This window comes from Ailuropoda melanoleuca, chromosome 13 (genome assembly GCF_002007445.2).
Source record: "Ailuropoda melanoleuca isolate Jingjing chromosome 13, ASM200744v2, whole genome shotgun sequence".
NCBI classification, from domain to species: domain Eukaryota; kingdom Metazoa; phylum Chordata; class Mammalia; order Carnivora; family Ursidae; genus Ailuropoda; species Ailuropoda melanoleuca.
Window position 1 is genome coordinate 49015157 of NC_048230.1, and position 23745 is coordinate 49038901.

Genomic DNA, 23745 nt, shown 5'->3' on the forward strand with positions numbered 1-23745 from the left:
CACAGGAAAGAGTTTTCAGGGGTACCTGGGTGGCTCAGTTGGTTAAGCGTCTGCCTTTGGCTCGGGTCATGATCCCAGGGCCATGGGATCCACCCCGCATAGGGCTCTCTGCTCAGCAGGGAGTCTGCTTCTCCCTCTCCCTCTCCCTCTGCCCCTCCTCCTGCTTGTGCTCTCTCTCTCTCTCTCAAAAAAAAAACAAAAACAAAAAACGAGTTTTCAGACCTGAGCTGAAGATGAAAAATCCCTGCTCTGTGAAAGCCCCTACCTATAAGACAGTAAAAACAATACCTACAGACTCACAAGCTCGGGAAATGTGCAACATTACTATCTATCAGAGAAATGCAAATTAAAACCACACTGAAATATCACTGCACACGTATCAGAATGGCAAGAACAAAAAGCAGTGACACCACCAAACACGGTGAGGATGTAGGGCCACTAGACACACTGGCACGTGAGTGTGGAATAGTACAGCCATTCTGGAAAAGGAGTGGGGCAGCTTCAAAAAAAAAAATTAAAAATACAACTACCACTCAACCCAGGGATTGCAGTCCTGGGCATTTATCCCAGAGAAAGGAAAAGTTCTGTCCACACAAAATACTGTACATGAATGTCCACAACAACTTTATTTATAAGAGCAAAACACTGCAATCAGCACAGACGCCCTTCAACAGACGAATGTTTAAACCAACTGTGGTATATCCGCATCACAGACTACTACTGAGCAATAACAAGGGGTGAACTACTAATATACAGAACGGCTGGGATGACTCTCCAGAGAATTATGCTGAGCATGGAAAGTTAATCCCCAAGGCTACACGCTGTGTGATTCTATTCATGTAGCATTCTTGAAGTGACAAATTCTAGAACTGGAGGATAGATTAGTGGTTCCTAGGAGTTAAGAGGAGGCGGGCAGGAGAAAAGTGAGCATGACCACGAGGGAGGGATACCTGTGATGATGGAAATGGTCTGCAACTTGACCATACCAACATCAATATCCTAGCTGTCATCTACAAGACGTTACCATTGGGGGAAGGTGGATAAAAGCTACATGGGTCTTTCTGGATTATTCTTACAACCACAAGTGAACCTACAATTCTCTCAAAACAAAAGGCTAATTTATTAAAATAATAAATACTAAGTAAGTAAATAAATAAATAACTGAAATAGGAACCACCTTTCCAGTGTGTGAGTCAATGTATTTGATGCAGCCCCTGTAGTTTCTCTAAACTAAAAAACACATGTCCCTCGCCCGGAGAGCCACAAGGCTCCCCTTGGAGAAACAGGCTCAATGTGTATCATTTCCCTTGAAGTGGTCTTTGTTGTACCAACCCCTCTTCCTGAGGTACTCTTATATTCGAAGGACATTGGACATCACTACCGTATATGGAAAAGCTCTGCCATGGCTCTGAATACCAAGTGGTCATCATGAAACCACAGCTAAAGCAATGAAGGTCTGCAAAGACTGCTTACTTGGTTGCAAGCCAAAGCAGAGAAAAGGCTACCTCCTGACGCCCCAAACGGGCCTTGCAGAAACTCCCCACCGGTGCGGCCATTCCAGGGCCTCTCGGCCACCACCGCAGCGCCACACCCAGAAGGGCCACGTGGGTGCTGGAATCCCCAGACTCCAGAGACAACACTTTCTTTGAGTCTGCTGCAACCAACAAACCCTGTGACTTCGAATAAGCCACCCAACTTCTCCAAGACGAGCGTTCCTAAGAGGTAGGGCTCATGTCCACTTTTTAAAGAACTGGAAACACAGCAGACGTGATTGGTGTGTGCACAGTAGGTACTCCACATTTTAGAATTTTCCCTCTTAATCAAACAGAATTCCCCCACCTCCCTTCTGCAAGCTTGGTTCTCTGTGTACGTTTACAATCTCCACCAGGAGAAAAGTCTCTGCCCGGTACCCATTTGCCTCTTGTGGCCTCATTTCCCATAGGCCACCATGCAGCAATCATTTAGGTTCTTCTGGATGACCCTGATCACATGATCTCCTCCCCTGTGACCACACACCTCCCCCGACTTCTCAGCCGAGGTGCAACTAAGGAAGCCCATCTTCATCCCTTGGCTTCTCAGGATCTTCCCACAGCCCCCAAGATGGCTGCAGGACCTCCACACTTGCACTGACATCGGCCTTGGGGTCCAAAATGCCTGCTCTTATCTGGGGCAGTAGAATTAGGCACATTATTTTAAACCGGCCCTGACGTTGATTCTGCTTTTCCCAGCCAGCCGACGCTATCATTTTTCTAGCTCGCATCCTGTCCCTCACTGCATTTTGGTAGATAACATCTCTGGTTTCATTCTTACAGAAAGATTTGCTACGGGAACAGAGAAGCACGTTACCTCTCAGAGCACGGCTCCATGGCTTATCTGACAGACCCTGCAGCTCTCAGCTATTTTGGACACTGGGAAGCCAAATATGTGTGTAAATACGTGGTCCAGGGTCCATGGTCCCTTGTAAATCTCACTGACAAATGCCACCCTTGGGTGATCAGTACAAGTGCTATAAATAGGGTCTGTATCAAATACCTTTTTAGAATCTACTGTACACTTAGTTTTGCAAACTCTTGGGCCAACATAACTAATATTTCTAAACAATTCACACCTTCATTTTAATTAGGTCTGCCATTGGAAAAAAACTGCTTACAAAGCCACAAATTTCCTATAAGTTGTTTTTATGTTTAGTCAAACATGGATTGCAGACCTGGTTTCCGACAGCCATTATGAGTTGCAATAAATATTTTGACAAAAGCAACAGTGCTGTTAAGCACACAAGAAAATTACTGAACTGGGTAAGACCCAGTTTTATGTGGTATTTCTTTTTAACTGCATGCTTGAAGATAAATATACCATTAAGAACACAGGGTAAAAAAAAATTTTTTTTGGTTTTTTCAAGCTGACATCTTCAATATGCTTATCTCATGGGACATGTTACATACCTTTATGATGATTTTCAGCCAGTGATGCTCCAAGTCAAACACAAATGACCTGGCCAGAAACTGAGAAGATATCCATAGTTCCAGAAAAGACCTGTGGGCTGGCCCCTCTGAGGACAGAGGGGATCAAACACCCTCCTCCCACTCCATGTAGGGAGTTTGCGACTCTTTGCTGAGAACGTGTCTGAGGCATCTTCCATCATCCCCATTCTGCAGGCAGCATCTCAAAGCACAGAGAGATGCTCCCTGCATCTCAGAAAATAAAGCAAAAGGGGACGGCTCCCCATTGCTTGGCCTTTGAATCAACTCTGTGTTTAACTGAGAAAAGCAGCATTTTGAGCAGCGTGGAGGAGACTCGAGCAGAGACGAAACCCGGGCTGGCTCAGAAATAGGAAGTACCTTATTTTCTATACGTTACTTAATGTCACAGTAGCAGCCCTTAGAAAACAGGAAGAGATAGACACAGACAGGGGAAAAAAACAGAGCCACAGCTCACGTCTAGTAATTGTGACTATTGCTCTAATAACCCATAAACAGAGCCTGCCCCCTGGAAATGAGGGTGTGTGGCCCCTGCACCACGGGGGGTGGTTTTCTGGGCAGGCTGGTAGCAAGCAGAGCCAGTGTGGTCCCCTTCCTGGCTGTGGAGTTGGAAAGGGCATCTTCTCAGCCTCCACATGCACATCTAGAGCTTCCCGAGGGCCCAGAACAAGCATTTCCACTGCGGGTGATGATGGTGGGAGACCCCACAAGGATCTCTGTGGTGCTGCCTCCACTTACAACTTTGATATTTTGTTCAACCTGGAACTGTGTGCATTCATTTTTATTTGTAACACACTGCGTTGAACTATTCTCCCAATGACTGCATTTTGGGTGCCCCTTAAGTTGTGCACCCATGGTGAGTCCCCCTCTCTCCCCACAACTTTGGAAGGAGCAAACATGACAGCGATGGAGGGGGAAAAACACAGTTGCTCTAAGTGGTGGAGACTGAGAGCAAAATGGGGTACACTAATGGAAAAAAGTGCCTTCCAAGGAGAGACAGGGCTGCCCGGATGCAACTCTGGCCACGTGGACCGGGGTGTATTAATTCCTTTAGGCCGGTGTCCCGTTGCTCTGAATGTGCCAGTTTTTCACTGGGAGAGGGAGGCTTCCTTGCCCCACTTTGCCATCAATAAAGTCCAGCTGGTCAAATATCTAAGACTCATGTTCAGCTGGGTAGGGTTTGGGGGCAAATTTCATCTGGCTGAGTGATCTAGGCTTTGGAAGAACCAACTGGTACAGATTCACGTGGCCTCCACTCCCCGTCCACCCAGCATCAATGAGCAGGCACCTCACCGGCTGTGCCAGAGGCCACAGCGAGCATGAAGTTGAAAATGGGAAAGTGACCGACGCAGAGCCAGCTTTGATGCAAGCGGTCCACTCAAGCGAGACGGAACTCAGAGGGCATGTGTGGCACAGCCACACCTCCGTTTCCCACCCCCACCCCCCCACCGAGACCACCAGACATCTCCAGAACCCAGCAGCCAGGAGTAAATACCTGCCTGGCTCTGACACCACCCGTTCTGATTTGTTGGTGCTTGAACCTCTTCTGTGGTTAAATATTGTAAGAAAGACGCCTGGCCACAACAGACATACAAACAAAACTTTGCCAGAGCCCAGAGGAAGAGGGTTTCAGGAGCCTTCCTGGAGGAAATTACAGATGAGCTGGGCACTGCCGGATGTGTAAGAGTTTGATGGTCAGAAGGGCAGCGGGAGGCAAGCTGGGAAGGCTGGAAAGCTCACAGAGGCCAAAGACTTCTGCATGCTCCACTGACCAACAGGGAGAGGGCCACGGGGCAACCATGGACGAGGAGAGCATGGGGGATACTGGAAACACAAGCTGGCATGAGCCAACAAGACACCCAAGCTCTCATGGTGAAGACAAGGGCCTTGCCTGACTTGGGGGAGGGCCCCAGCAGCTTGAATGCTGTGGAAAAGGAGGGACCAAAGCAGAAAGGGGTGAGGCTCCCTGGGACACTGCCACCCCCATTCTCTGCGAGGTCTGGCCCAGATGCGTCCCCGGGCTTGCTTAAGGAGGCCCTCAAGGACAAATCTGTCTCTATATCCTAAAAGGACTTTAATTTGCCTTTTTTCTCCAAAATAACAGTCTGAACACACTTTATTAAGATAAACTAACAAAAAGGTTCCTGTACAAGAGCTAAAACATTGATTAAAAACAATAACAACAACAAAAACCCCTTTAGAGTTGACTGAAAACAAATGTCGACAATGACCTGATCAACAAAAGGGGGTGCATCCATACAAGGGACCATCGTTAGGCAACAGAAAAAAAATGAAGTCCTGACACGTGCTATCATCCAGACGACCTTTGGAAACGTTATGCTAAGTAAGAGAAGCCAGACACACAAGGCCCCATGTTGTGGGCTTCTGTCTCTAGGCAACGTCCAGAACAGGCAACCTCAGAAACAGAAAGTGGATCTGGGGTTGCCACGGGCTGGAAGAGTGGGGGGAAGGACTGCTAATGGGTACCAGGTTGATTTTGGGGGTGCTGAAAACGCTCTGGAACTAGATCATAGTGGTGACTGCACAACTGTGTGAATATATTAAAAACCACTCACTGTACACTTTCAGAGCATGATTTCGTGGTGTGTGACTCGTGCCTCAATGTAACAATAATCACTCCCCAGCCAAGCTCTGGGGAACCACGACATAGCTCTCTAGAGCGGGTGCAGAGAGCCGGTGAGCTCGGCATTGGCAATAGTCACCAAAAAAAGAAAAGAAACATAACTTCCAAAGAATGGTGAACTTGCTTTCTAGCCTTTTTTCCCCCAAGGAAACAAGCAGAAAAGATCTATCCCTCACTTGCCAGGAGCAAGTTTCACTTGGCAATGCCGCAGTCTTCCATGACTGCTCTTGAGACAAAGCTAGCGTGTGCAGCTACAAGCAGCAGCAGCAGCAGAACCAGAGGGAGACACCGGACACCCAGGGGGTCCCGGTGAGATCAGGCGGGAAGAATCACATGCACATATTCCTGCTGAGAGCAGAATGATCCGCTGCCTCTGGGGTTTGCTCTCAGGACCTTCCCCAGGCCCCGAGTGTGCCGTCCCATGGCAGAAAGAGGAAGGGAGAGGCACTGGCTGCAGTCGGCCCCCTGCCATCCCAGACTGCCTGGGGACTGGCCCGGCCTCCCTGGCAAGCAGGGCACAAAGAAGTCATACCGTTGTCTCCTGAGTCAAGCCAGTAGCGGCTGCCAAACTGGTCCCTAGCTGCTGCCCCTCTCCCCAAGTCCTGCCACCTGCCGTTCTCGGCTCCCCCTCCGGTGACCCTCTTCAAAGCACTGGATGGACCTAGAACAGTGCCCACCTAGCAGTGTCACAGTCCCAAAAGTATGCACTAAATAAATGTTTGTTTGTATCAACATGGTATGTGAAGAACCAAGGCCACACAAGGCTAAGCAAGACAGATGCCATCCCTTCCTCTCTGCAAACTCTCCGAAGATGGACACGCACAGCCCATCTCCTGCTCTGCACGTGCACCCCTCCTCGGGCCGCGTGCCCCATGTGTCACCAGCGCTTCCTCTCTGCCAGGGCTTCACGCATGCCCTGCCATATAGCCAGCGTGGTGCTGGGCACAGGGCAGCCCTCAAGCAGCGTCTGCTGAGTGACAAGCCCTACCAAATCCCTCGCTCCCTGGGCCAAACCCAGACCTTGCACCGAGAGCCTTACAAACATACACACCAGGCAGGACCCCCCTGACACGAGAAGCCCAAGGCTGGCCTCTCCGGTGGGCAGGGGGCAGTGGGACAGGCAGCTCTGGGGCTCTACGACGAGTCCCCCTGGGGACATGCACACTCGGATTTGCATTCAAGCCCGGTGGTCTCGGGGTTCAACTCCCCTCTGCGTCCTCCACACACTATCCTGTCAGAAGAGGTTTGTAATCACAATCCATGTGGGCTGGGAAATGAGGTGTACCTGTCGAGCCCCTTCACAAAGGAACACTCCACAGATGTGTGACCTCGTGCTGACGGCTGCTGTTCTCATTTCTGTGCAGATAGAAAAGGGCCCCCCCGAAGGGTAATCGCGCGAGTGCCCCATGCAATTATCTGTCTGCACGTCCTCGGGGCCACTTAAACAATGTTTTTATTTAAAACATGATGCATCCAGCCAGTTTTTGATTATCCATGGTAATGGGGGTCAAGGATCAGCTGAATAATTGAAATGGAAACTTGATTCCCACCGAGTTTCCCTCTCCCCCACCTCCTTCCTTCCTTCCGCAGAGGAGAGAGGCGCTGTGGGACTGTGGAAGGGGAGCTGGGCTGGCGGCCGCATCCCAGCCCTGGCCAGGACTCTCTGACTGACTTTCTGGGGGACGTGGAACAACGCCCTTCCCTTCGGGGGGCTGTGATGGGAAGGGGCTGGACCGCAGAGTGCCTCAGTACCAAGCTGTGTGGCACCTTTATTTATAGTTATAACAGATTTCTTCAAATTGACTTGCTTTTATCACTTAATATGTCCCAAACAGTATCATTACTATAATAATAATAATAATAATAATGGACATGGGCCTCATACATTTTTGTGATGTCCATTAAAATAACTTCCTAAGCATTACGCTTTTTTAAAAGGGTCTTTCGAAAGGTAACAAGCAGGACTTCATTGAGCTGACATCCTTGTGACTCACAAGACGGTTTCCCCCGAACCGTCCTGCTCCCATCTCCCTGTGCAGTGAGGCTATCTGGGAACAAATGCCCCCCTTCCCTGACCCTTTCCGGAACAGCTCCCATCATGCTGATGGAGATGGCTCCATTGAGCCGGCTCCCGCCTCGCACCGCCTGTGATTGCGGCGTCGGGGGGGAAAGGTACAAAGCCTCCCAGGGCCCATTATACCCGATGTTCTCCTGCAGTAATTGCCAGCTGCCGTTCATGTCCCCAAACCATCGCCCCTGGCTGCCTGAGTGACAGATGAAAAGCGAGCGGAAGGCAGGGCGTTTTGTTTCCCTACAAATTGTATCCCTATTTAGGAAGACGTGATGTGGCTCTTGAGCACTTGGCTATCAGACTTTTAATCACAGAGTGTAAAAATGAAATCATTTCCAGCACCTAAAGTGATTTTGCTGGCGTCACCCACTGTTTCTGTAGATTAATTTTTTAGAGCAGAAAGAAAAAGCCTTACATTTCAGCTGTAATAAGAAAAACTGGTTTCTCCCCCCCCCCCCCCCCCCCCCCCCCCCCCCCCGCACTTCCAAAAGTTTCTTACGTAAGGACTTTGTTTATTTTTTTTTTTTAAGGGAAGAGTTCACTGGTCCAGATGGGGAACAAAATGGCAGGGTTAAGACCCCACCACACCCCACCACTTGGGAGACTGGCTAATCAGTGTCTTTTGGATGTATTTACAAAAACAATATGTTTAAACATTTCAATAAACAGATTAAAACACAGATTTGTATATTAGCCTCTGCCAGCTGCCTTTCCAAGCCAAGAATCCTTTTGTCCTTATGAAACCAAATGATGATTGTTCCTCGAATCCAAGGCCTGGCCTGAGAGACCCTGGACCTTCCTGGAGACTTGGTTTTCTCTTCCTTTTGGTGGCCCCTGATCTCACGTTCTGGCTTTATTTCCCACTGTCCTGTCCTCTGGGTGTGCTCTTACTGTAAGTTCCACCAAAGCCTCTTTGGAAGGAAGTGGAGCCTGAGGAGTAAGCCACCCAAGTTCCCTGCAAAGCCCGAGTCCAGAGGCCCATCCACATCCACAGGGAAGAGTGGGCGTGACCTCGAGGTCATGCTTCCAGCCCCCAGCAGGACTTGCGTTTAAGTGCTGGGGATTTTAGGGGCTTTGGTTGAGCACCAGGGAAAACACAGGCCTCATCCACATCTTCCTCAGACTGTCATCGCTCCCTACCCACGGGACAGCTTTTTCAGCACCTCTCTCAAGACCAGGCTCTGAGGATGAAGTCTCCCAATGTGGGAGCATTCGCCCCTTCACTCAGGGTCCCCAGCCCATCTCTTAGCATTCCCAATGGATGAGGGCTCCTGGAATTTAGAGATAAAGCTACCTCACGGATCCTGGAAACCAGCAACGTCAAGTGCGGGTGCGCGTGTCCCTTCCCCTCCTGGCACCCACGGCTACTCGGTCACGGCACCTTCTCCACAGAGCTAGGCGTCAGAAGCCTCTTTATCTGACCCCTAGAAGATCATCCCCAGTGAGATTCTGTACTTGAGCTGAAACCAATCGGCCACCTCCTCATTGTAAAGATCACAGAAGGGGGACCAGGACCCACCTCCCACCAGAGCCCATGCCATTCGCCCCAACACCAAACTCTGGCTGCCGCTATTTTTATCACGGTGTTACCGGCACACACGTGTAGACGCAGACACACGTCCAGATGCATGTGCCCATGGCTTTGTCCAATCTGTTCCTTCACTTCCCACTGTCTTGAGAGGCTTTTTTCTTCACTAAACAGCTCTTTACTCTTTCATGTGATGCATAATCAAGATAATTGGGGGGGGGAGGACAAAGTCCAAATAGGCAGATACTAACCCCAAAAAACCAATGAAAAAAAGAAGACATTACCCCTCCCGGGTGTCTGGGAGTTTACATTCAACAGGTACATACCACCTATTCCTGAGTATCAACCAGGTTCTAAACTCTGTTCTACGTCAAAGGATCAGCGGAGAATAAGACAGATAAAGTCCTTGCCTTCGTGGGGCTGACATTCTAGTGAGAAACATCATCATAACTACGAAAACACATCAATGAGTGGAGTGATCTCAGACAGAAATGAGTGGGATGAAAGCAGAAAACTGGAGTGGTTTGATGAGGGGTGAGGGAAAGGGAAGGAGGAGCATGCCTGGGAAGAGAAGAAATAGAAGAAAGATTCATCCATGAGGAAACATGAGGGCACCAAGTTCCAGACAGAGGGAGCTCTACGTGCAAAGGCCCTGAGGCAAGCACTCCCTTGGCAGGTTAAGACCAGCAGAAGGCTAAGGGCATGCAGGGTAATAGCAAAGAGGAGAGGGCCGGAAGACAGTCCAGAGGGCGGGCAGGTGACAGATGATGCAGAGCTTTTTAGGCCACAGGAGAAATTTTATTCTAAGAAGCAACAGACAAGGTGTGGAGGTGGGGAGGGCAATTAAGAGAAAGAGCAGGGTCAGAACAAAGGAAGGAACTTCCACAGCATCTACATGAGAGAAAGCGAACGGAAAAAGAAGGAAGAAATGTTACAAGTGCTGCTGTGCATCATGCTTCCGCCTCCCAGGGCTGAAAAAATCCAAGCAAAGAAGCGCGCTCTATCAAGTCACGTCCCGTTTTCTGCCCCGGACCTGGCGCGCGTGGAGCTGCTGGGACACTAGAACGCACAGGTGTCCATTCTAAAGGGTCCGACGTGCATCCGTGGGAGGTACCGACAGGTGTGGCTACACGTGTGCGCATCTGTGGAGAAGTCCACGCGCTGGACGCATGTCCCCCTGTCCCTGCGTGGGAAGAATGGATCCAGGCTGTTTAAATGTTCCCTCTTCTGTGAGGCACGACCCAACTGGCTCAGGCCGCGGGGACCTCCTCCCTTTCCAGGCTCCCATGGCAGAGGGCACATCCTTCCTCACACGCTCAGCACTGTGCGCTGTAACAATCAGTTTACGCACCACTTTCTCTCACTAGACGATGTACTCCTTGACAATAGGGACAAAGCGTCACTTTCTTAGCCTAGCCCCAAGCAGGTGCTTGGTAAGCAACTGCTGAGCAAGGCCTCCCAGCTGTGCGGGTAGAGCCAGTGCTGCCCATGGCTTCTGCAACGAGTTCGCAGCAGCACCAAGCAGCAGGGCAGGACGTCCCCCTCTGAGGCTCTGCTGGCCCAGGCATCTTCCCACAGAGTCCTCATCCCTCTGCAGGGACACCCCCCCTCTGACCTGCCCTTCACTGGGTGTGCTGGGGGGCCCTCGGGACCATCGACCATGTCCGTCCAGCCTCCCAATCAGGGCTTGGCAGCTGGGAGACCCACGCTGTCTGGGCAGCGTCCAGCACAACTAAGCTCTTCACCTTGTGGGCCTCTTTCAGTGAAGCAATCCGCACCTCCTGCCAAGCCTTCTGCTCCCCGGGAAGTGCAGCCCGTGCAGATGTGCCTGGCCCAGGGAGGAGAGCCAAACAGAAATCAGCCCTGACCTCCTCCAAAGTCAGCCAGTGGCTCTGGGGCACGCTTAATATCCTGTGGACTCCTTCTCCTTGGGTCCACTTGCACAGAATTTGGCTCAGAGGGGAAGAACTCAGAGCATGAGGGCTAGCAGCCAACGCACGTGTTCTCCCAAGGAAGGTGGTGCGGAGGACAAGGGAGGGGTGAACTCAGGAACAGGGTCTGCATGACACGCTGCTCCAGGTGCTAAGCTGTGAGGCACTCAGCAGGTTAAGGATGACAATGGTGGCCAAGCAGGACTTTGGTCAGACTGTCTGGCCACAGTCACTGAGAGCCATCCCCTACCTTCACCCTGGCCCCTCACAGACCCACTCCCCACTCCACAGCCAAAGGGACAGTTCTCAAACACGCAATTACGTCCACGACCTCACACTGGTGATGACCCCTCGGCGCCCTTCGCTCTTGGAACTCAGCCACCTGCTCCGCCTGCACGATCCACGGGCGCCGGCCGCCACCACTTCCCTAGTTCCTCCCCAAGCCTCTCATCTTGCTTCCGTATCCCAGCCACGCTGGCTAGGCGGCAACTCACGCTCCAGCCCATGTCACTGCACCCGCTGGCCCTTCAGCTCTCAGTCAGTTCCCAGCTCCTCAGGGGGAGCCTGCTGGGATGCCCACTCCCAGACCATGCCAGACCCCACGCTCACCACAGTTCTAACGATGCGTTACATGTGTCCTGACTTGCTAAGTGACGCAAACCCCATTTAGGGGACCCTTCTGCTCTGTCCCCAGCTCCAAGGCTGTGGCCCTGCACGAGTGAGTAAACGGACGCATCATCTACCCAAAGTGGGCAGCTCAGGCCACCCCCACCCCACATTCCTGCTTACGCTGCTCCCTCAGCCTGGAGCTCCCACAGCTTACTGTTCATCAGAATAGATCCAAATGCTGCCTCCCCGACAATGGCCTCGGGGTCCCCCCAGCTGGAAGCAGTCCCCTCAGCAGCACATCCTCTGGGGCACTTTGGGGTACATCTTCACCCATCTCCCACTGTAATGAATGTAGCTTGGTTTCCTGAGTTCTAGGACCTTCAAAGGTGAGAGCCACGCATTTCGTATTGCCGTGCCCCTTGTGGCACCTGGGGTGGCACCAGCAATGACTCATAACAGCAGAAACTTATTGGGCAATAGGCCACCAGGCCTCCGAACTGTGGTGTGAGGTAGGCGGCCATCATGCCCACCGTTTCACAGATGAGGAAAAGGAGGCTCACACAGGTAAGGCAACCTGACCCAAACACTCAGCCAGGCATCAGCGAAGACACCCTTTAGACCCAGGCTGCCGGCCCCACCAGCTTGCGGAGCCATGAAACCAAGCTCCCTCGCTCAGTTAACAAGCGGGAGGGGCGGGACGCAACCCACTCCCCATCAGTGCCCCCTGTGCTCAGAGCCGTCTTGGAGAGCATCTCCCAGCATGAGGGGCTCAGCTGGCAGCGACATCTGAGGCCAGCCCTACTGACACCGATAGCACCAATCCCAAAGCATCTCGGTTCTACCGGTGCAAACCTCATGAAGAACTTTCCAAGACAGGGCTCCCTCTTCAGAGAGTCCAGGCCCAGGATCAAGGCGTGGACGCCGTCTTGTATTCAGCAGGCAGTGATGCAGGGAGGGAGCAGGTGGCACCTGGGGTGAGCTCGGCTGAGTGTCTCGCTGATCATGAGCAAGTTACTTTACCTTTCACAGCCTCTGTGTATCCACCTGTGCGTCGAGCAGGGACAATCAGCACATAGGCCCCTTCAGGAGGACGAGGCGCAAGGTGCTCACTAGAGGACAGGCAGACCTCCACCCTCAGCAAACGTCAACAGTGGCATCACTGTCAGGACTGTTCTCTTCAGTCGTCTCTGGGGCCGGCCATCTCAGCAGGAGGATGCCCAGGGACAGGGGCTGACTCCTGCCTCAGTAGAGGTCATCCCGGGAGACAGGAGCCACGCGGCTTGCTGGGCGTGCACAGCTCAAGGCAGCAAGTCACACATGTCAACGTGCTCCTCCGGCCTCACGCGTCCACCTCCACGCCAGCCCCCTTGCATCCCCCACCACGCCGAGAGAGCACGTGTGTGCAATCGCTCACGCACACGCACACCTCCTGTCCCAGCCCCCGCACACCCCGGGAACGTGGACCTCGCCGGGGGTCAGCAGGGCTCAGCTGGGTACACCTGCCTACCGGAAAGCCAGGGTGGCAGGGGCTGTGCTCACGGGGGTCCCATCAGGTAGGTGAGCCTATGAGGGGGCCAAGTATATTTGCATATAATTTGCATGTGTTGACACAGCCTTCCCATCTCTGCACAGAGCACTTCTAAGCTAACCTGTTATTACTGCTCCTCCTAAGCCCGGTTTTGCTCAGCATTCGTGCTGCTTACCACCCACTGCCAGAAAGTACTATGCAGTGAGACGGGCCAAGAGCTGACTCTGAGCGCCCGGCAAGTCACGCCAGCTGCCCTGGGCCTCAGTTTCTCCCCTGAATGACAAATAACAGCCTACGCCTCCACCAGGCAGACCAAGGAGATCTTCCTGCACAGAAAATGTTGGGGTGTGCCTGCAGCCGAGCACCGTCCAGAGAGCAGCAGGCTGCCCGATGCTCTTGAGGGCCAGAAAGCAAGTCTGGGTGGAGAAGCTGGCCCAACACTCTGCCCAGATGCAGTTTCTGAGCCTCAAAGGGTGGGTTCCCTGTGCTATGGTTACTAGTCGTAGCAAATACATAAAAATGCAGGATACTTAGTTAAATCTGAGTAAAATGTTAGTATAAGCATGTCCTGTGCAACATCTGGGACACATATGATAAACTTATCTGTTGCATACCTGGAATTTTCATTTTAACTGGGAGTCCTATATTTTATCTGACAATCCTACCTGGGACGTGAGGCTCACTGCCTTCCATTGCTACTAATCGTCTGTTTTCTCACCGCTTTTACCTATACCCAGAGAACACGGACTTTGCTTCCTAAACGTCCAGCTTCCAATGTCAGACGGGGAGAGCAGAGGTTACATGGGAGGTGAACTGAGAACTGCTGAGGGGAGGGGGGAAAAGGGAGGGGAGGGACAAGTGTTTCCTAATTTAGTTAAAAATCTAAAATCTGTTCCTCTTTAGTCTCTGTGAGGAGCCCGGTGGTTATCAATGTGAACGTGAGGCCACGTTTCCTGTGGCGAAGGGTACGTGTGTTTGCATCAACAGGGCCCGTTTCTAGGGCTCCTCTCAGGATGTGAGGCCCATGGCAGGTCACAGAGGAAGAGGAAGGGCCTGTGGGCAGGGACTGCTTGGGAGGTAGGCTCTCGTTCTGGGGGCTCCCTGGAGAGTCCCCCGCCCATGGGATAAAAGCCCCTTCCCCCTAGCCCTTTGCCCAGCTTCCCCATCACACACCAGTGGACTGGGACCCTTTGCAGAGCACAGAGGTGATCAAGTGTCCAATTCCTAATTTCTGCTTGGGGTTTGGCCTTTGTAGGAAGGGAGAGGGCTCAGGGAGTCCCACCTTTCACTGGGAGCTGCCATCAAATGCAGAAGGCTCGGGCATGAAATGTGCATGGAGACTGTCTCCTCTGTACTCAGAGCATCTCAGTCTGATCCTCCAATGGGCTCAGTTCAAGCTTTTCCAGCTGGGGCACTTATTCTTCTAGAATGGGCAGAGCACCACAGAAGTACCACCTAGTGACACTACAAGTGAGCATGTGGCCCCCCTGGGTGACAATTTTCTTTCAAGATTTTTTTTTAGAGGAAAGTGTTATTTTATAGTAAGATCAATGGATATACTATAGAGTGCCATGCAAATTTTTCATATTTTTAGATAAAACAATAAAAATAAAATGTAAAACTTTCAGCTTCCTCCTTCTTAAAGCATTGATGGAGAGCACGCCAGCCTCACAGGCACAGGGCCATTGCAAGGACTGAATAAAGAAATGCAGGTAAAGCCTTTCCCTGGCACAGCATCAGGCAAGAGTAGGCCCTTCTCTAATTGGGACTCTGATTACCGCAGCGATTAAGATCTCTTCATCTGATCGTGCATATGAGACCTCCCTGTGCATAAGGAGTCATGAAGCAAAGAACTCTATAGGCTTTACATACCAGAAGAAGATTTTGTTTGATTTTCTGATGGCAGCCTGTGGTCAGGTCTCAAACAGGGCAAAGTCTAGAAGCCACCTGTCTCTTCCGACATGCTAAGACAGGCACTCATCTTGTACATCTATGGCCATAGACATGGCTGGCCTAAGAGGGGCCAGAGATCCTTATTACCAATAGAGAGACCATCCACTGGCTCCCCCTTCGTGACCTTGTGCCATGGCTGAACACAGGGTTTCCCAGCCCAGAACAACCCAAGTGTGCCTGCTGAAGGTGCCAGGCCAAAGCCTGGGTGAAGGACGTGGTCAGCAGCATTCAAGGCATGGTGTGGTCAGGAGGGAAGACACACATAACTGAGACTGGTGGGCTCAGGACCCTTGAATCAGCTGTCTGGGTGGACAGAATGGGTGGGGCCTCACAGCCTAACACCCAAGGTCAGTGCCCTGCTTACTCATACCCTCTGACCCTTCTTCTCGAGAAGTTCAGAAACTCGGTGGTGGCATTGCTTTTTCAGGACTGAAAACTGATATAGCCAATACTCATCTACATTCTGTTTCTCTACTCAACAGAGAGGCCAGCCATGTGCCCCAGGAACTCTCCCTGCCTACTCTGAAGAGATTGTCCGTGCTCCTGTCTCGGATGGGCCAGCCAGAAGTGATTTGTAAACTAAAGAAAGACTACACATAAGCCTTGACAAATGGCACTGAACAATTAGCAGTGACTCAGTCTGACTCTAGGACAGCAAGAGAATATTCTGCATAATGTACGAGAGGAGAAGGCATGTCTCTTCTCATTAGGGGCCATGATGTATTCACACTTTCTTATTGACCTAATAATTGTTGCAAATGTACAGAAACAGTTGTCCCAACAGCTCGACTACCTTTTGGCCTTCCGCTTCTTCTTGCCTCTTGCTCAAGCTGGCTGCTGTCCTGTTATCACCCCAGAAAGCACGGTGCCACACTCATGGTAACTCCTACATTTAAACCACTCTTCAGATTTACAGCCTCAGCTCTGAAACACGAACAGGCTTTTTCAGGGTAATGAGCCTCACACACTATTTCAGCCAACATGCGATCAACCTAGCCCCATAATTAGTTCCTGCTAAAATATTACACTTTGTCTAAACTACATTGGAAGATGTTTCTCAGTTATGAAATCTACTTTGTCAAAATCAGCCTCGTTTGGAGATCAGGGGGGCCTCACTCTTCTTCTTTGTGGCAGCAGAGTTGCCCCCAAAGCCATTTCTGTTTATCCAAACCATGATCCAACATCTTTTTTTTTTTTCCAATTTCAGCTTGTACAGCCTTTCCTTTTTGAAAAACAAAGCATAGCAATCACAATTCTCCCTTGGCCAGTGGCCAGACATCCAAGGGCTGGAGCCAGTAGATTAACGGATACACCCAGAGAGGGCAAGGTCAGAGAGCAGAACATTCTGGACACGTGTGTGTCAGAGAGAGGCTCGTAGGACCAGAGAGCGCCCCTACATGAGGGTCAGCCCCTCCCAGTTTGAATGACATGCTAAGGCCCTTCCAAACCAGTGGATGAAACATGCCTGTGACACTAATTAATGCCAGGCAAAATGTAACAGCAGATCTTGGAAACTAAAAATAGACCTATTCCAACTGATTCATCCCCTGACTGCACAGAATTCGGAGGTTTTGTATCTGTTTCTCTTCTGCATGTAGGTTAGATTATGGCCTCTTTTCTCTCCCTCCATCTTTGTTGTTCTTTTATGTCTCTCCTTCTTGTTGAGAGGTTTAAACCTTCCAGAAGAGATGTCCCCACTTGGCTACCCTCCGACCCACAAACATGCTTAATAAGCAAGGAAATCATCTCTTTTCCTGGCTCACATGGTTGGGAGCTATGTAATTTGTACTTAATATTTTCCATGCGGATGTTTCTGCCTGTTGCATCACACACAGAACTCCATAGCTTCGTTTCCGATTACGGTCCCTTCTATTTTAAACTTTGTTGATTTCTACTGGGAAGGAAGCCTATTTCATACAGATTAGCTGGACAGCTGGGTCTGATTGCTTCTGATGACTGGGCTTGGGCCACCGGGGAAACAGGTTTCCCAAAGCCCCTTGGATGGAGCCCCATTCCATATGGCCCCAAAAGAATGGGTCAGTGCTCACTTCAGGGAGGAAGGGTCAGCAGCCTCGGGTGGAAATCAACAGGTCAAGCCAAAGGCAGGATCAGACCTTACTCCATATCTCAGGCTTAGAAGGCTGTGCTGGAAGGTGGAGGAGGGGGGATCAGAAGCCCCCTGGTTCAAAAGCTCTCACAGGGACCTGAGTGGGGGCTTGTGTCAGAGATAACTACGTGTGCTTGGAAGGAAGCATCCATCATGCTTGTCTGATATAATCACTCGGGAGGCAACAGACAAGGCTCAATGATTAAGGTCCCTTCATCTGGCCTTGCATCCCAGACCTCCAGGTGCATAAAGAAATCACAAAGACCTCTCTCACCTTCATGTGCTCAGTCCACAGGCAGGTGGGGGCTGCCGCGCTCTCCCGAAAACCGGTGGCTCCGATGAGGCAGGAGTATTCTCCCTGCTCGTCCCATCTCTGCCTTTGCTTCTCTTTATGCCTTCTCTAGAGAAAACCGAGTGCTGGAAATTAAAAAAAAAAAAAAATTGTGTGTGTTGAGGGTGGTGGGTGTCGGGTGTGCCGGGGCGGTGGGGGGTGGCAGAAGGACGCCAGGGGGTAGGTGTGCAGCCTGCCCTGGTGTGGGTTCGGGTTTAATGGCCGACGCTGGTGATATGGTTCGCCTGCTGAAGCTCTGTGCCACTGCAGCTCTGTGTGTGGGCGGCGGCAGCTACACGGCTGGGTTTCAAACCATTACACTGAACATTTGCAAACAGATAAAAAAACAAAACCATCCGGTACAAATGGAAACTTCTGTTTTCCCTTCTCTTCCTGCACTCTGTCCCCCCTCACCTCTCCTCTCGAGTGTCGGAGGAGGAGGGTGAGGGTGGGCACACGGCCCTTTGGGCTCCCCCGGCCCCGTCTCTCGCAGCCACACACCCACTCCCGGGCCCGCCGACATGCACAGGTGCGTCCGACCATCGAGACCCCACAGCTCCGCGGACGCCCGGATACTCAAGAAAGACTCTCTTCTCCAGGGTCTCGCTCGCAATCCAGCCACCGGGAGCCATCAAACCCAAGGGGGCTTGGGGCTTCCATATTTGGCCATCTCTCGACCCTCCTAGTCTCTAAGCTACCTGAGAACTGGCCGACGCAGGGGAACGAGATGCACTCTCACAGCTGGGTGACCCTCCCCTCAAGGACTATCCTGCGAACGGTGACACGAGATGGTCCGTGAAAACAAAGAGGGTCCCACGGTCAAGTTACTTGGCTAACCGCTGTATCCGGTATTGCTCTCGGAGAGTCACAGAGCACGTTAGCAGATAAAGGCTCTGAGAAGTCCTGCGATTAAGAATCCTGTTTTACTGGTTTAATCCAGCATTCCCAAAGCGCGCAGGACCTCAGTCCCCAGAGCACGGTGGCCCAGACCAGCATCGCCATCGATCACACCACGCAGGCGCGCGCACCCCACACGCGCCCTCGTGCCCGCCCCCTCCCACCAAGGAACCTTCGCGTGAGTCAACTGCTACTGCGGCTGGCGGAGGAAGCTGGCGGAGGGAGATGCTGGGGCGGCTGTGTCCGTGAGGACGCAGCAGCCGGGCACTCTCACGGATGCCCCACGCGGTGAGCCGTGCGCCTGAGGCCGCGGTTCCGGTTCCGGCGGGACAGGGAACACGAGGGGTGCCGACCGCTGGCAGGGGCTGCGGGCGCCCAGCCTGATGGGTCCCCCCCGGCTCCTCCCTTTCAGGGGGGCAGCCTGCGGCCGCACCCACACAAGATCAGGGGGCGCATTGGGGCACAGGCCCCGGAGCGGCCTGAGAGCCAGCCCCCTGCCCGCCGACCTCTGCTGGGCGGTGCGGAAAGCAGACGGGCCGTCCGCTCCTCGAGAGCATGACGGGTAAGGTGGCAGAGGAGCAGAGCAAACGCGTCAACTCCAGGAGATGAATTTGCCCAACGGAAGCTTTCATGTTGGAAATGGCAGGTGGGACAGGCAAGGGCGTGGAGGAGCGGACAGGAGAGGAAAAGGTGGTGCACTCTGCTGGACGGGGGCTGCTGTGGCCCTTCAGTGCCGGGAGATGCCAGCCCCGCGGCCCCCCATCGATGGGCATTGGGACAAGGCCTTGGAGCCCCAGCCTCCTCATCTAAAAACTGTTTCTAACCAAGGACGATTTTGACCCCCAGGGGACATTTGGCAATGTCTGGGGACATTTTTGGTTGTCACAACGAGGGGCTGGTGCTCGTGGAATCTAATAGATAGATGGGATGCTGCCAAACGTCAGAGATGCACAGGGAGGTCCCCAAAAGGGACTGATCCCGCCCCAATGCCAACGGTGCAGCAGAAGCTGAGAACCCAGTCCAGGGGGACCCTCCAGCCCGGCTCGATGGGGCTCAAAATGAGACACCACATGGGATTCCGACTAAACCAGAAGGCAATTACAGTATGTTTGATAAGAAGGAGACTTCCATATCATTTAGATGGCATTTAATTTCTTATTGAGCAACAAGATGGAAACAGATGGAAAGTAGAGTAAAAGCTCTCTGCTTCAGACCAAGATGGAGAAAGCCTGCCTGCCTTATAAACACTCAAATTACATGATTTAAAAAAAAATAAGAAATGCCTCCTCTTGCTTAAGTACATCAGAGAACTTGAACTCTGTGTGAACAAAGCGAAATGAGTGTAGAAAGGCTTTAAAAAGCTTGCAAGCACTTCGAAGGATAATCATTGGTAATTAGAGCATTTTATAGAATCCATTAAAGAGGCTTTAAACAAAGCTGAAATTATTTGTTGACCTTTCCTCTGAAGGAGGGTAACAGTTGTGCTGACAACAGTAATGTGTCCAGCCTGGTTGGAGGTTTTCTTTTAAAGAAATCTTCAGCCAAGCTTAGAGTACGGTCCTCAGTACATGGCAGATTATTAGAGATCAACAAAAAGAGAAAGTGAAATTAAAGTTCAGACTTCTGTTCCAGCTGACTTCCTAGCCTCAAAAAGAAAAGCTGACTGTGCCTCACTCCGCCTCTGTTCAGTGGGACCCTGAGGCAGGACTCAAGAGTCCAGCCCTGGAAATGATTTTTTCTTGGGCGGTAGTGAAGTCCCAGGTGGGTGTGAACTCAGGAGAGGCAGGTAGGGCCAGGCGTGCTGTGATGGGAGCGAAGGAAGGCAGGGTGTGTGCAAGGCAATCAGTGCGGAGACCAGCGCTCTTGCAGAGAGGCTTTCGAGGAAGGAATGACAAGCCAAGTTTCTGACGTGGACAGTGCACTGGGCCCACACAAGCCAGTTACATCACCTTCCTCCAGGAGCCAAAACAGAGAGCAAGGCCAGGCTGTTAGTTTTGACTTTCCTGTGCCTTCCTCATTCACCTATCCCCTCACTAGCCAGGACAAGCAATAGTCACACATCTGAGAACTTCCTGTGCCAACAGTTTGCTTGGCCCTAGAAACAAAATGGTAAAGGAAAAGCAAAGGACAGTCTCTGCCTTCACAGGGCTCATAGTCAGATGGAGTAAAAAGACAAAAATCAAAGAATTATGAAAAAACACACGCAATTCATTCACTTAGTCATTGGCTGAGAATTTGAACCTCTATTTTATACTAGGCACTATTCAAGGAGAAAAAAAAATGTGTAAGCAAATTATTATCAACAATGAAAACAACAATTTTATGAAACTTTACCTGAAGAGTAATGCTTATCAGAAGCTCTAAAGCCCAGGCCACCTCTCTTTGTTAAAAAGGGCTGGGAGGGACCAGGTGTCTAGGCTGGGTTAGTCGGAAAGAGAGTAGCTTCCCATTTGGTGATGCATCATTATTCAGCTCCAGGTTCTGTGCCATCCAAAGTCATCTTGCACTCCACAATTTCTGTGAACCCTAAGCTTTGGAAACACTCCTTTAAACATGGAGGCATTGTTGAAGAAGAGGACCCAGACCTTCCCAACTATGGACTTGAGGTCTTACCAATGGAAGAGTACTGTTCAGAAGGTAGGACAGCTCTGGAATGCCTGATTGTCTAGTTCTCCACCCTTCCCTGGGTGCTGCCAGGCCAGAGGAGGCACAACAGTGCTTCCCACCATGAGAACAGGTTTCTTTTTTTTTTTTAAGATTTTATTTATTTATTCGACAGCGATAGAGACAGCCAGCGAGAGAGGGAACACAAGCAGGGGGAGTGGGAGAGGAAGAAGCAGGGTCCCAAGGGAGGAGTCCGATGTGGGGCTCGATCCCAGAACGCCGGGTTCACGCCCTGAGCTGAAGGCAGATGCTTAACAACTGAGCCACCCAGGCGCCCCAGAACAGGTTTCTCTACACAACAGTGTCCACTGCTTTTTGTATGCCTTGCTCCATCGTGTCTCTGCTTTTTCATAGCTTCTCTCCTATTCCACTGCCAATTTCTGACTCTTTCTTCCTGACACTCAAATGTGCCAAGAGAGGGGCTGGTTCATTTAGTATATACAGGGCCTCAGAGTTGGTCAGAGCTTGCTCTCCCTTTGGGTTTACCCAGAAAACACAAGCCATCTTAGAGGTGACTGCTGTGGAGTCAGCCAGCTACCACTGAGTCAGCCTTAGACAAGGGACTGAGTTTCTCCAAGGGGTAAAGCCAGCATTCTATGGAGAGCCTCCCTCCCAATACAGTGGTGTTAGGAGATGAGAGTCTGGATCAATTTGGTGGTCCATGAGGTCATTTCACATGACTTACAGATGAATACTGTAAACTGTCATATTTTTATTCTGATGCAACTTAATACAGCTATAGCTAAAAGATCAAACTCACATGCTTCTGTTTTCAATAAATTTTAATAGCCAATTTTAAAAATACCAATTTTATTTGAAGACTTATATGTAAATCTAAATGAACTAAAATAGTTAAATGATTTTGAAAAAGAGAAATAAAATCAGAGGAATCACACTATCTAATTTTAAGACTTATTATATAGCTACAGTAATCAAGACAGTGTGGTATTGATGGAGATAAACACATAGATCAATAGAACAGAATAAAGAACCCAGAAATAGAGCGACACAAATATGCCTGACTGATTCTGGCAAAGGTGCAAAAGCAATTTAATGAAGGAAGGATAATCTTTTCAACAAATGATACTGGAGCAATTGGACGTCTTAGGCAAAAGGAAAAGAAAAAAGAAAAATCTATGCTAAATCTCCCACCTTGCGCAAAAAGTAACTTGAAATGGATAGATTTAAATGTCAAATGTAAAACCATAAAACTTTTAGAAGAAAATATGGGAGAAAAGCCTTGGGACCTAAAGCTAAAGTAAAAAGTTCTTAGATATGACACCAAAAGTACAATTCAAAAAAGAAAAGAATTAATGTTATATTTTATTAAAATTAAATCTTCTGCTCTGCAAAAGACTTTCTGAAGAGGATGAAAAAGAAGTTTTTTTGAACAAATGGTATTGGAACAACTGGACATCTACATGCAAAAAACAAAAATCTTGGGGCACCTGGGTGGCTCAGTTGGTTAAGCGTCTGCCTTCAGCTCAGGTCATGATCCTGGGGTCCTGGGATCGAGGCCCATGTTGGGCTCCCCAAAACTAACTCAAAATGAATCTCTGACCAAAATGCAAAACTATAAAACTCCAGGAAGATCTAGGAGAACACCTAGGTGACCTTGGCAATAAACTTGTAGTTACAACAACAAAGGCACCATCCATGACAGAAATAACCAATCAGCTAGACTTCATTAAAATTAAAAACTTTTTTTTTAATTAAATCTTTTGCTGTGTGAAAGACAATGTGAAGGGAATGCGGAAACAAGCTACAGATGGGGAGAAAATATTTGTGAAAGATGTCTTATAAAGACTTATCCAAAACATACAAAGAGTTCTTAAAATTCAACAGTAAGAAAACAACCCAGGTGCCTGAGTGGCTCAATCAGTTAGGTGTCTGGCTCTTGATCTCAGCTCAGGTCTTGATTTCAGGGTCATAAGTTCAAGTCCTGGGTTGGGCTCCATGCTATGTGTGGAGCTTACTTTTTAAAAAAAGAAGAAGATAAAAGAGAGAGAGGGANGTCATAAGTTCAAGTCCTGGGTTGGGCTCCATGCTATGTGTGGAGCTTACTTTTTAAAAAAAGAAGAAGATAAAAGAGAGAGAGAGAGAAAGGAAGGAAGGAAGGAAGGAAGGAAGGAAGGAAGGAAGGAAGAAAAAGAAAGAAAGAAGAAAGAAAGAAAGAAAGAAAGAAAGAAGAAAGAAAGAAAGAAAGAAAGAAAGAAAGAAAGAAAGAAAAAAGAAAGAAAGGATGGAAGAAAGAAAAGGAAGGAAGAAAGAAAAAGAAGAGAAGAGAAAAAACAACCCAGTTAAAAAATGAGCTAAAGACCTTAATACACACCTCACCGAAGAAGATCCACAGGTGGCAAGTAGGCATATTAAAAGATGCTGCATATCATATGTCAATAGGTAATTGCAAATTAAAACAAGATGCTACTATGTAAGTATTAGAATAACTGAACCCTGCAACACTGACACCACCAAATGTTGAGGAGGACGTGGAGCAACAGGAA

The 23745-nt window shown here is 50.1% G+C and overlaps 1 protein-coding gene across 8 annotated transcripts in view; it reads right to left on the bottom strand.

Annotated features, from left to right (window-relative positions):
• The window catches only part of ZNF831 (zinc finger protein 831), a 106973-nt gene extending 89058 nt beyond the window's left edge, over window positions 1–17915 (bottom strand). For 7 of the 8 annotated variants that reach the window (XR_002141964.2, XR_004619358.1, XR_004619359.1 and 4 more), the window contains exon 1: window positions 2943–3335. The gene's annotated coding sequence lies outside the window, so the exon portion shown is untranslated. Of the gene's footprint in view, window positions 1–2942; window positions 3336–17623 lie in introns of those variants that run through there. The other variant, XM_019795600.2, reaches the window with a different exon arrangement.
• Between the last annotated feature and the right edge of the window lie 5830 nt (window positions 17916–23745).